The sequence below is a fragment of the Schistocerca serialis genome, chromosome 6 (assembly GCF_023864345.2).
Source record: "Schistocerca serialis cubense isolate TAMUIC-IGC-003099 chromosome 6, iqSchSeri2.2, whole genome shotgun sequence".
Taxonomy (NCBI): Eukaryota; Metazoa; Arthropoda; class Insecta; order Orthoptera; family Acrididae; genus Schistocerca; species Schistocerca serialis.
The window spans coordinates 715,874,054-715,887,524 of record NC_064643.1 but is presented as its reverse complement, the minus strand read 5'-3'; the positions used below and the strand labels follow the sequence as shown (position 1 = coordinate 715,887,524).

Sequence of the window (13,471 nt, the reverse complement as noted above, 5' to 3'; positions counted from 1 at the left end):
ATGGGTGAAATTAGGGCCTATTTAGATCGGGACTCAATCCAAAAATGTTGCTAACGGCTCGTCTTCGCATCCATGTTACTGGAATATTACCGTATACTTTCAACCCTGAGAGATCAAATTCACGAAACATGACAGGGAACCGAGCTTTGGCCAGCTGGGGTTGAAACCTAGACTTTTGAATTAGTAGAGAGACACTTAGCTAACAAGCCATCGAACCAGACTCACATCTCTTTATATACACTTTTTTATTTACACTTTTTTATTTACACTTTTTTATTTGCACTTTTTTATTTTGCTTCTTGTTATGCGTGTTCTATTGTTTTATCGGTGATAACATCCCAGTGTGTCTGGCATTAAATCACGAATAACTAATCTCGTAGAAACTATAAATACCCGTAGCAGCAGGAATACGTCTCCCGTACGACCTTCGTCATTTAACTTTTACATACTGGTTTCCCTTACTTCTGCCTCGCGAATGCTGAGATACTGCCTTCAACAAAGGGTGTGGCTCAGTTACTTTTACTTCGCTATCCAGCAAAGCTAGTGCTAAGCTTCTGACGATGCCGATGTCATAGAGACGTTACAGAAGTTAATGCGTCCTGTACGACACACAAACTATAAATCAAAGCGTAATAGAGTGTCAGACGTCTTGTATTGTATCAGGAAGAGTCGATAAAATAGAAAAATGTAAACCCGGCTATGTCTTCTACAAAGCGGAAAAGTCGACCCAGCTAAAAAATATAAACCGAGATATATCCATTTAAAAAATATAAACCTATCTATGTCTGCGCAAGGCGTGTGGAAAAGATAAGAAACTGTAGTACCATCATTTTGGCTTCTTCCCATTCTATTCCGGGAATCTTATGCCCGAATATATCTAATGTTACCTCCATGACAATTACGAGAGATATCTGTACCAACATGAAATATGTTCTTTCCCCATCAACTGTTCGCTCTCAGGGTTGTAAGACCAACCCTTTAGGTAACGCACAAGTTTGAAATATATCTTCCCACCGGAATTTGTGTAGAATTTCTGATAGTCTTCGGTCAGAATAAGCAAATCCGTGACGGATGATGCAACTCTTTTCTGAACGATTTCCTATCTTTTCCTTACATCCAAGTTAGTCTCAAGTATCGGCCCCTAGCCTACGAACGATAATAAAGGGTCGGGCAAGACTTCTGCACACGATGTCCTACGTATATGAACGACCCTTCCTTAGGAGTAAGCTAGTTAATATTAGTTTAAACATATGGCTTCCACGCAACCAAATTTATGTGATCGTTCCACCAGAAATCAGTATGAATGCATGCACCAGATATTTGATAACTCTGATTGATTGCAGCTATAGTTCGGCTGTAATACGCGTACTTTTGTCGCGAGTCAGCTACCGGTCTTTACACAAAGCGTTGATAAGTTCCAGTCTTCCTGCATTTCGTAAGACTTTTTCTAACAGCCTTCCTGTGTAGAATTACACGGCCTGCAAGCGGCCGTAGAAACCTGCAGATGGTATCTACCAGAGAATTTATGTATATTGTGAACAGCAACGCCCTATCACACTTTCTTTGCGGACGCCCGATACTACTTTCGCTTATTGCGATGTCTCTCCGTCGGGAACGGCGTGCTGTATTCTGTTTGCTAAGAAGCCTTCACTCGACTCGCACACGTGGACTGACATTCCGTCAGCACGTATTACACGCCAAAGTAAATTGAAGAACTGGTCATAGTGGCAAAACCGTCGTGTTTACAACAGAAACACAAGTAGCTGAGGTAGTTCAAATGGTTCAAATGGCTCTGAGCACTATGGGACTTAACTACTGTGGTCATCAGTCCCCTAGAACTTAGAACTACTTAAACCTAACTAACCTAAGGACATCACACACATCCATGCCCGAGGCAGGATTCGAACCTGCGACCGTAGCGGTCACGCGGTTCCAGACTGTAGCGCCTATAACCGCACGGCCACTCCGGCCGGCAGCTGAGGTAGTACTTGCGTACACAGCGTTGTTACAAGTTGAGTGCGTACACCCTACACGTCTTTAACGCGTGCATAGGACATCAACTGAACACTGATATCAGCATTTCTTTGTTTGTCAACATTCTTCGCAGATTATCGCTGTGACAACGTTTATTCGCGTTGTAATGAGTCTGAATCCATGTTTTTCCTGAATAAACTAATCAAATGATGTTCATTTTTTCGTAAAAATGTAATCTAGTATGCCTGCTTTGAAAGTATGTAGTCTAGTTTATTCTGGCAACTTTCTATTCAAATCGCATGAACAGAACAATGTTTCTCACTGCTTCCTGGCTACCCTTGAAGCTCCGTTCTCGGACATAAAAGTAACGAACAAGTTTCTTGTGGTAGCCATTTTTTGCAGCAGCTAAATATAAATTGTAGTAGTAAGTAAGGGACGCCTTTTTACGAAGTAAGTTCCTGTTATGGCAACGTCTACGGCCCGCTTTGTCGTGTAATACATTGTCTACTAGGCGGTGGTTATAAAAATTCCTGAGCACAAATACGAATTTTTGTTCGTGCATCCCGACTCGTTTCGCCTTTTAACAAGGCGTCCTCTGTGGCTGTCCTGGAGTATTAGAAGATTTTTGGTTTTCACATATTGGTTTTTGTATTTGAACCAGTTCACGTAAGTATTCTAGAATATCTCGTTATAAGCCCCCAAGAGAGTCTGTGTGTGAAAACCAGTTTCACTAGCAATTGCTACAATTTAAAAGCCTCAACGGCCTTGCTGCAGTGGTAACACCGGCTCCCCTCATCTCACTGAAGTTAAGCGCCGTCTGTCCTGGCTAGCAGTTGGATGGGTCACCGTCCTGGTCTGCTGAGTACTGTTGGGAAAGAGGGGTGCACTCGACCCTTGTCAGGTAAATTGAGGAGCTACTTAACTTAGAAGCAGCGGCTCCGGTCACGAACACTGACAACAGTCGGGAGAGTGATGTGCTGACCACATGCCCCTGTGCATCCGCGTTCGGTGATGCCTAAGCGCTGAGGAGGACAAGGTGGCCGATCGGTACCATTGGGCCTTCGTGGCCTGTTCGAACGGTATAAGCAATTTAAAAGCTGTGAATTTTTCCCAAAGTTGGTATTTCAATTCTCGTTCGTAATGTCGCAGGAATTGCTACACCCCCCCCCCCCCCCCCAAAAAAAAAAAAAAAAAGTTTATCCACATTGAAACTTCCTGGCAGATCAAAACTGTGTCCCACGCCGAGACTCGAACTCGGGACCTTTGCCTTTCGCGGGCAAGTGCTCTACCAACTCAGCTACCCAAGCACGACTCACGCCCCCTCCTCACAGCTTTACTTCTGCCAGTACCTCGTCTCCTACCTTCCAAACTTCCAATCTCATTCTATTTATCCACATTGTCAACAGGATATTTAAGTAACTGACACCCCGTCGACTTACTCAACTATTGCATTTTGCTTGCACTTTTCGCGTTCTTTACTGTCACAACTGCCACTGAGAACGCGCACCACTTTGAACTGGAGCGTGATCATACGCGGTAATGTGACGAAGCTAGTTCCTGCTATGGCGACGTCTACGGCTCGTTTTGCCGTGTAATACATTGTCTGCTAGACGGCAGTTGTTAAAATTCCTGAGCACAATCGGCGTCCTCCTTCGTAGAAACGACGAGCGCACGTTACCCGGAGATTCGAACGCTACACACTCTCAGACGAGCGCACAGCGTCCGCAGTGTTGTTAATCCACCATCGAGTGTTCCGACGAAAGCGAGGCGAGGCGAGCCGCCCTTAACTCGCTCGGGAGTCCAGGCGCGGCGGCCCACTTTGTGTCGCGTTCCACTAGCGCCGGCTTGCGAGTCGAGAATCTGCGGCGTGGAGTCGCGGGCGGGTGTGGAGATTGTGCGGCGCCGCGTACTCACCGAGTGGAGATCGCTAGCAGACGGTGGATATCCCGACAGGCGCGGCCAGGTCCGGGTGCAGGTTAACACGCGCACAGTGCCAGAGGGAGAGAACGAACACGCGCACAGCAGACTGTCGGAGTGCGGCGGCGGCCGGCGCGCCCCTCTTATAGCCTCTGTGCGCGGCTCTCCCCGCGCCCCCCACCCACCTCTGCTCGGCTACCAACGCCGAGGTGGGGGCGCCCCTGCTGCCGGCTGCACCGTCTCCTGCAACTCAAACCCAAAACTACGTTCTTAAAAACCATCCCCGTCTTCAACTTCTGTAGTCCTGTCTTCCTCAGTTGCGTGTGATATTACGGTATATTGTTAATTTTTACACTACTCGCCATTAACATTGCTACACCAAGAAGAAATGCAGATTGGACAAATACATTATACTAGAACTGACATGTGATTACATTTTCACGCAATTTGGGTGCATAGATCGTGAGAAATCAGCAACCAGAACAACCATCTCTGGCCTTAATAACGGCCTTGATACGCCTGGGCATTGAGTCAAACAGAGTTTGGATGGCGTGTACAGGTACAGCTGCCCATGCAGCTTCAACACGATACCACAGTTCATCAAGAGTAGTGACTGGCGTTTTGCGACGAGCCAGTTGCTCGGCCACCATTGACCAGACGTTTTCAGTTGGTGAGAGATCTGCGGAATGTGCTGGCCAGGGCAGCAATCGAACATTTTCTGTATGCAGAAAGGCCCGTACAGGACCTGCAACATGCGGCCGTGCATTATCCTGCAGAAATGTAGCGTTTCGCAGGGATCGAATGAAGGGTAGAGCCACGGGTCGTAACACATCTGGAATGTAACGTCCACTGTTCAAAGTGCCGTCAATGCGAACAAGAGGTGACCGAGACGTGTAACCAATGGCACCCCATACCATCATGCCGGGTGATACGCCAGTATGGCGATGACGAATACACGCTTCCAATGTGCGTTCACCGCGATGTTGCCAAACACGGATCCAACCATCGTGATGCTGTAAACAGAACCTGGATCCATCCGAAAACATGACGTTTTGCCATTAGTCCACCCAGGTTCGTCGTTGAGCACACCATCGCAGGCGCTCCTGTCTGTGATGCAGCGTCAAGGGTAACCGCATCCACGGTCTCCGAGCTGATAGTCCATGCTGCTGCAAACGTCGTCCAACTGTTCGTGCAGATGGTTGTTGTCTTGCAAACGTCCCCATCTGTTGACTCAGGGATCGAGACGTGGCGGCACGATCCGTTACAGCCATGCGCATAAGATGCCTGTCATCTCGACTGCTAGTGATACGAGGCCGTTGGGATCCAGCACGGCGTTCCGTATTACCCTCCTGAACCCACCGATTCCATATTCTGCTAACAGTCGTTGGATCTCGACCAACGCGAGCAGCAATGTCGCGATACGATAAACCGCAATCGCGATAGGCTACAATCCGATCTTTATCATAGTCGGAAACGTGATGGTACGCATTTCTCGTCCTTGCACGTGGCATCACAACAACGTTTTACCAGGCAACGCCGGTCAACTGCTGTTTGTGTATGAGAAATCGGTTGGAAACTTTCCTCATGTCAGCATGTTGTAGGTGTCGCCAACCTTGCGTGAATGCTCTGAAAAGCTAATCATTTGCATATCACAGCATCTTCTTCCTGTCGGTTAAATTTCGCGTCTGTAGCACGTCATCGTCGTGGTGTAGCAGTTTTAATGGCCAGTATTGTACTTTTGGACCGTCTAACTACAACTGACTGAAAGACAATTTCCGTGCCATATGCGTTTCGCCTTTATTCTTTGCAAGGCATCTTCAGTGGTACGTTGTGTGGACAATTCTCTATATGCTATGTTTTCGTTCCATTTTTGGTGCTGTTATTGAAAAAAAAGAACAAGTGTTCAGTTACTAGTGCTGTAAAATGTGGAAAACAAAAAACGGAAGTGGCAATTGTAAGAAGAGGAACAGTACCAAAAATGGAACAAAAATATAACATGTGGGAAATCGTCCACACAACATGCCACTGAAGATGCCTTGCAGAGAGTAAAGGCGAAACGCTTATGGCACGCAAATTGTGTTTCATTCAGATGTACTTAGACGGTCCAAGAGCAAAAATTATGGATATACCGTAATAAAAACCATTCCATTACATGCAGGGTATTAAAAAATATTCGTACGATTTCACAAGACTATATCTTCTGTATTAGTGAAGATAGAAACTTGGCGTACATTTAACTGACGTATAAGACTACAAAGTTTTTCTTTTCAAATGAAACACCCGATATTACAACGATAACGGAAATGCCGTGTAGCTAGGGCCTCCCGTCGGGCAGACCGTTCGCCTGCTGCAAATCTTTCGAGCTGACGCCACTTCGGCGACTTGCGTGTCGATGGGGATGAAATAATGATGATAAGGACAACACAACACCCAGTCGCTGAGCTGAGAAAATTTCCCACCCAGCCGGGAATCGAACCCGGGCCGTTAGGTATGACATTCCGTCGCGTGACCACTCAGCTACCATGGGCGGACATTACAATGCTATAACTATTGTAAAACAAAGATTTATTTTGAATATACGTGTTTAAATTGACTATTATGCGATATTATTGTCCACCAACTTGTACAAGTATTTCCTGCAAGGATAAGTTTTTAAAATGTACACGACCTGATTCACTTTTCCTTAGAAATTTGTGAGAACGTATTTGACATAAGATATTCGTTTTATATCATAAAATACACACATTTCTTTCTTAGATTTCCCGACAAAAAAATGAAGTATCGATAAGACATTTTCGTTTGTCAGTGTACCCACTTACACGAACACCCCATCGGCGAGTATGTAAATTGCTGATGCACGACGTAATTACGTCCATCACTCATAGATATACAGCACTACCAGTGTTACAGCGTGATTATTGGATTAAAGTGCTAAAATAGGATATATTCACAGCACGACACGATTGTATGAATCAGTGTTGTAGCCTAATCCTACTACCAAAGCCCATCAATTCAACCTCTCACAAATGCACACTACATACGTGTCGCCGAGAGCCCAAGCGTACGCATGGACCCTGATGGAATAAACATGGCCCTGGAGAACTGTCCAAAGATCGTCGAGTGACACAAACAGAGTAATACGTAGCCATATTGGCCCGCTCGTCCCTCCTGGAGGCTGAATGACTTTTCAAACAAATTTTGTGTTTTCAGTGTATTGTGTACATTGTGTATTGAACTGGGGACCTAGAAACGACGGAGAGGCTTCGTCCCGACGTAACCCTCAGTGGTTCACAACACCACAACAGGCCACAGCAGTCCACTCACCCCACCGCCGCCCCACACCGAACCCAAGGTTATTGTGCGGTTCGGCCCCCAGTGAACCTCCTCCTCCGGGAACGTCTCATAAGAGACGAGTGTAGCCGCAAATGTTTGCGTGGTAGAGTAATTATGGTGTACGCGTAGGTGGAGACAGTGTATGCGTAGCAATCGCTGACATAGTGTAACTGAGGCGCAATGAGGGGAACCAGCCCGCATTCGCCGAGGCAGATGGAAAACCGCTTTAAAAACTATCCACAGGCTGGCCAGCACACCGGACCCCGACACTAATCCGTCGGGAGGATTCGTGCCGGGGACCAGCACACGCCTTCCGCTCGGGAAGCAGCGCGTTAGACCGCGCGGCTAGCCGGGCGGGTTTTTCTATCTACAATGCTATTAAGAGGGTGAATCAAATAAAAACGTTAAATTTGTAATAACAAATGGAAATTTTGCGCCGTTATCCTGTAAGTTGGCAAGCGTGCTGCAAACAGCGTGCAGAATGGCCTGTAGGTGGCAGCATAGTGCAGATGCACACATGCCGTTGCAGTATCAGTATAAAGATGGCCGCTCCACTTGCGACTTGCACCAGGGAGAACAGCGTTCTGTTATTCGGTTTTTGCGTAGTGAAGGTGTGAAACCTATTGAAATTCATCGACGAATGAAGGTTCAGTACGGTGATGCATGTTTGTCACAAAAGCAAGTCTACGAATGGAGTAGGAAGTCCGCAAATGGTGTGACTTCAGTGGAAGATGCTCCTCGTCCAGGTCAGGCGCAACGAGTTGTGACTCCGCAGAACATTGCAGCAGTTGAAGCCATAGTGAAGGAAAACCGCCGAGTGACACTGAATGACATTGCAGCAATTTTACAGATTAGTTATGGGTCAGCGCACCACACTGTGCATAATGTGCTCCAGTTTCACAAAGTGTCTGCAAGATGGGTGCCACGGCAGCTGACTCCTGAAATGAGAGAGCTACGTGTTGATGCTTGTGAAGAACTTCTTCGGCGCTTTGAACGAGAAGAATCGTTACTGGGGACGAAATCTTGGTTCACTTCCACCAACTGGAAACGAAGAGAGCGAGCAAGGAATGGCGCCATTCCTCATCACCAAAACCAAAGAAGTTTCGAACAGAACCATCAGCAGGGAAGGTTATGCTGACACTCTTCTGGGACGAAAAAGGCATCATTTTGGAGCATTACATGCCTAGAGGGACCACTGACACCAGTGAATCGTACACAGATCTCCTAAAAAATCATCTGCGGCCTGCAAACAAATCAAAGCAACGTGGATTGCTGTCAGCAGGTGTCCTTTTGCAAGATGACAATGCAAGGCCCCACACTGCCCGTACAACAGACCTGCATTTTGAATGTCTTTCTCATCCACCATACTCACCAGACCTTGCCCCAAGTGATTTCCATATGTTTGGACTACTCAAAGACGCAATGGGAGGAAAGAAGTCCCGTTCTGATGAAGGCGTACACCACGCGGTGCATGAGTGGTTGCGCGGACTACCAAAAGAATTTTTTTTTTTTCTAATGGAATTTATCACTTTGTAAGCGCTGGAGGACTTGCATTGAGCGTGGGGAAGATTATGTTGAAAAGTGATACAGCTTTTGTACCACTTCTGCACAATAAATAAAATTTTAAAAAATATTTAAGGTTTTCATTGGACTCACTCTTGATTAAATTTTTGGTACTCATATCGATGTCGTTTAATGACATAAATCCACACAAGCGGTGAATATAAACATGGCTACCTGAACTTGCTATTTTTTAATTTATGTTATTACAGTGGGGACTGTTTTATTGTCTTATTTTTTGTTTTATTATGTAGTTTCGTAAATTTCAAGCTTTTTTTTCTTTAGATTTTTTTGTCATGTGAGTCTTTCTCAAGAATAAAGGAGTCTCTGTACATAGGGGGCGCTCTTATCACTGCTGGCTGCAATTTGCTCCTGTCTACAGCTTAGCACTGACGTTTACTTTCAGTATTTGACACACCTGTCTGGGTTAGTGAGTGTGACGACTGTGTGCCAGGGGTAAGGGGCTACACATATATTTCAAAGCTACGCCCTATGCCATACGTTTGCTATTATAGACAGAAAATATTTTGTAATTATTTCTTTATCCATATATTGTGACTTTTTGAGCATAAGACGGCCTGAAGACGGTACTCTGTACCGAAACCGTTAGCAAATAGACAAAACTAAAAAGAACTGCTACTTGAAACGAATACTTTTTCTGATTGCTTTCGTCGCTGCTCCAACCGATAATATATCAGTAATATACAGTGAGTTACCGTTTATTCGTTGTGTCGGGATGATGAAGACATAGGTCGTTAAGAATTTGTTTAACATAATTAACATTTAAATATGGCTGCATGCTGATTATATACATATAGGAGCATTTATTTATTCACTTTCTTTTATCTATCACTTGTTCTGATCTTGAAATCATCAAAGTGCCCTATTCTCGGTTATCTTCCTGAATTTTTGCCCTCTACCTCACCCTCAGATAAATTTATGAGAAACGTTTGGTGACTATGGGTATGCCATACACATTTCATTTTTCTTCTTTATATTTTCGTATTGGATTTCCATCCTTCTTTACCTCCTGCAGTAACTACAGATATGTTCTTCTTGCCTTGCAGCTTTTCCTGGTAATTTTCCGTCACGTCCTCATTATTTTTGCCTTCAGTCTGATCTTTTCTGTCCCCAATGTATGACTTTCACTTCCGTAGAGACATGCGCTCTACACAAATGGCTTCGTGACGAATTTTTTTATTTGTACGCTTATGTGTTTATGAGGGCGTTTTTATTACTCATATCTTTCCGTAATGCTGTTCTTCACTTCTCCTGAACATCTGTTATCTTCTTTAATTCTGCTTACATGATGGCAGGACTATTTTAATTGATTAATTTTAGTGCCATCAATCTTTCGTCTCTGTGTTGTTCTTTAATATTTTTTCCTAATTCTCATTACTACAGTTTCGTTATTACTTACATTGCTGGAATATTCCTTTCATTCTCTGAATCTGCAAGTAACACTTATTGAGTTCTTTGCAAGTCCGATTAGATGTATTTTTCGCTACTGAATGTATTTCCTTTTGATTTTCTCATTGTAAATATTAAACAGTCACTGACGTAAACGATATTCTTGCCTTTCTCCACGACTCATTTGAAGTCTCCGTTCTATACCATTCATAATCTGAGCTCTACTTTCTGCACCATTTCTAAATTATTTTTCTCACCCATTGATGCTGAGTCTATATAATAGTGAGAAGCATTTATTTCAGTAACAGAAGTGTGTAATTTATTGCACTAGATAAGTTGCAAGTGGAACACTCTCTTTCCAATTATGAGGGTGGCAGGGGTAAAATACAGGGAGCGCAAAGCTATTTACAATTTGTACAGAAACCAGATGGCAGTTATAAGAGTCGAGGGACATGAAAGGGAAGCAGTGGTTGGGAAGGGAGTGAGACAGGGTTGTAGCCTCTCCCCGATGTTATTCAATCTGTATATTGAGCAAGCAGTAAAGGAAACAAAAGAAAAATTCGGAGTAGGTATTAAAATCCATGGAGAAGGTTCGTCGATGACATTGTAATTCTGTCAGAGAAAGCAAAGGACTTGGAAGAGCAGTTGAACGGAATGGACAGTGTCTTGAAAGGAAGATACAAGATGAGCATCAACAAAACCAAAAGGAGGATAATGGAATGTAGTCGAATTAAGTCGGGTGATGCTGAGGGAATTAGATTAGGCTCAAATGGCTCTGAGCACTATGGGACTTAACATCTATGGTCATCAATCCCCTAGAACTTAGAACTACTTAAACCTAACTAACCTAAGGACATCACACAACACCCAGTCATCACGAGGCAGAGAAAATCCCTGACCCCGCCGGGAATCGAACCCGGGCGCGGGAAGCGAGAACGCTACCGCACGACCACGAGCTGCGGACAATTAGATTAGGAAATGAGACACTTAAAGTAGTAAAGGAGTTTTGCTATTTGGGGAGCAAAATAACTGATGATGGTCGAAGTAGAGAGGATATAAAATGTAGACTGGCAATGGCAAGGAAAGCGTTTCTGAAAAAGAGAAATTTGTTAACATCGAGTATAGATTTAAGTGTCAGCAAGTCGTTTCTGAAAGTATTTGTATGGAGTGTAGCCATGAATGGAAGTGAAACATGGACGATAAATAGTTTGAACAAGAAGAGAATAGAAGCTTTTGAAATGTAGTGCTACAGAAGAATGCTGAAGATTAGATGGGTAGATCACATAACTAATGAGGAGGTATTGAATAGAATTGGGTAGAAGAGGAGTTTGTGGCACAACTTGACTAGAAGAAGGGATGGGTTGGTAGGACATGTTCTGAGGCATCAGGGGATCACCAATTTAATATTGGAGGGCAACGTGGAGGGTAAAAATCTTTGAGGGAGAACAAGCGATGAATACACTAAGCAGATTCAGAAGGATGTAGGTTGCAGTAGGTACTGAGAGATGAAGAAGCTTGCACAGGATAGAGTAGCATGGAGAGCTGCATCAAACAAGTCTCAGGACTGAAGACCACAACAACAAGTAACAAGTTGTTAAACAGAGATTAGTCTATAGATTGAGGAATTGCACATCAATAGCTTTCTTTCAAATCTAGTTGTGCTTTTTGTCAGGCGTTTTACATCATGAAGTAAGTAATCTATAATTTTTCATCTCTTTGCGAACTAAAGTCAATTTTCATGGAGATTAATGTTCATTTTTCCTTCTACAATTGTTATTACTGACAACATTTTTCTTTCTAAGGCATATTGTTAAGCAGTAGTTAAAATTGCTAACTTCTGAAGCATGTGTCTCCGTAGTGGATCTGCCAACGACCATCCTATATTACTCCCACTGCACGCTTTTGTGGAGTAGAAACTTTCCTTTTGAAATATGATTTACACAGAATTAAAGCAGCAGGTATCGTCCGCTACGCATTGTTTTGCTCTTGTGAAGTATGTAGGCTCACTGACAGCAAAATTCGGCGCCTTGGTCCTTACAGCGTGAAACACATCCACTAACCTCGAGAACAGCTGCAGTTGGCTGTGACATCACCTGGACAAGGTTCTGGAAGTAGCAGACATCGTTTTCCAGCCAGTTCTGACACAACTACTCAGGCAGCTTCGCCAGGTTCGGGAGTTACCGCAGCAGGTGTTTGGCGTGTTTCACGAGGCCGCACTGGTTTTCACTGGGCTTCGCTCCTGCGGCTTGGTTGTGTAAAATTCGCCAAACCCAACAGCCACAGTTCTAGTCAGCAAAATATGAAAATTGTTATGCTGTGATCCAGGGTCTACAATATTAATTTGGCCCTTATGGCAAAACGTGCACCTATAGGAGCTCGGTACAGTTCATATTCTAGATTTTGGTCACGTGGATCAAGCGTCGCTTTTAGGCGTAATTTAAACATGTATAGAACACCAGGGCGCCTCCTCCAATACACAAACTTCCTTACAGGAGTCCTCCGTGAAAGTTATTTAATGGAACCAAGGAACACAACACAGAACGTGGCTAAATTTTACTAGTTGAAGTACTTGATAGATATACAAACAGAGGAACAGTTTATGATGCGCAGTCGATGCTATGCAGCCTCTATTGCACAATAGGTGCAAAACAACGCTTAGAGCTGTACAAATAAATTGCTTCGCGCACTTAAAACAGAAAAGCGCCAGTGTCTACCAACGAAGCACAGGCCTGCATTTAAACTGCGTGTGGCTTATTTATTAAAATAAGTGTTACTTAAATTCAAGACAAATAGTTAAAGAGAGTCGGTGTCATACAAAGTCATCTTGAAAGATTAAATGGTGTTTTAAAAGGTGGATGGCAGCACCGACCCACGATAGGCTGGCACAAACATTCGTTGTTTCAGCTGGTCATGGGATGAGACTCTCGCCAAAGACTCCTTCTTTAGCTCTCGCAGCTGGAAGATGCGCACTGTTAGGACGCGCAGCGGACGCATGGAGGATAGTTTTGCTCTAGTAGTTCACAAAATGAGTGTGATGTTTGCACCGATTACCTGGCTCCATTGGCGTTGGTTTTTCCTGTTAAAAACAGTTCGTCACGTAGAAGTTTTGGAATAAATAAAAGTAGGGTACGAGAAGAACAGTGCTTCAGCAGAGTTGACCCAGAAAAAATACTATATCTAGTCAAAAAAATCCGGACACCCCTACGAAATGAGGCATTGATCATTAGATGTCTTGAGAGGCCAGCCGGTTGGACTACGACTTTAATGTCGGTGGGGA

At 44.2% G+C, this 13,471-nt stretch overlaps 1 protein-coding gene across 1 annotated transcript in view; it reads right to left on the bottom strand.

Moving 5' to 3' along the window:
- The window catches only part of LOC126483650 (mucin-5AC-like), a 223,299-nt gene extending 219,273 nt beyond the window's left edge, over positions 1-4,026 (bottom strand). Inside the window, exon 1 of the mRNA XM_050106710.1 lies at positions 3,889-4,026. The gene's annotated coding sequence lies outside the window, so the exon portion shown is untranslated. The remainder of the gene's footprint in view (positions 1-3,888) is intronic.
- Positions 4,027-13,471: the final 9,445 nt, after the last annotated feature.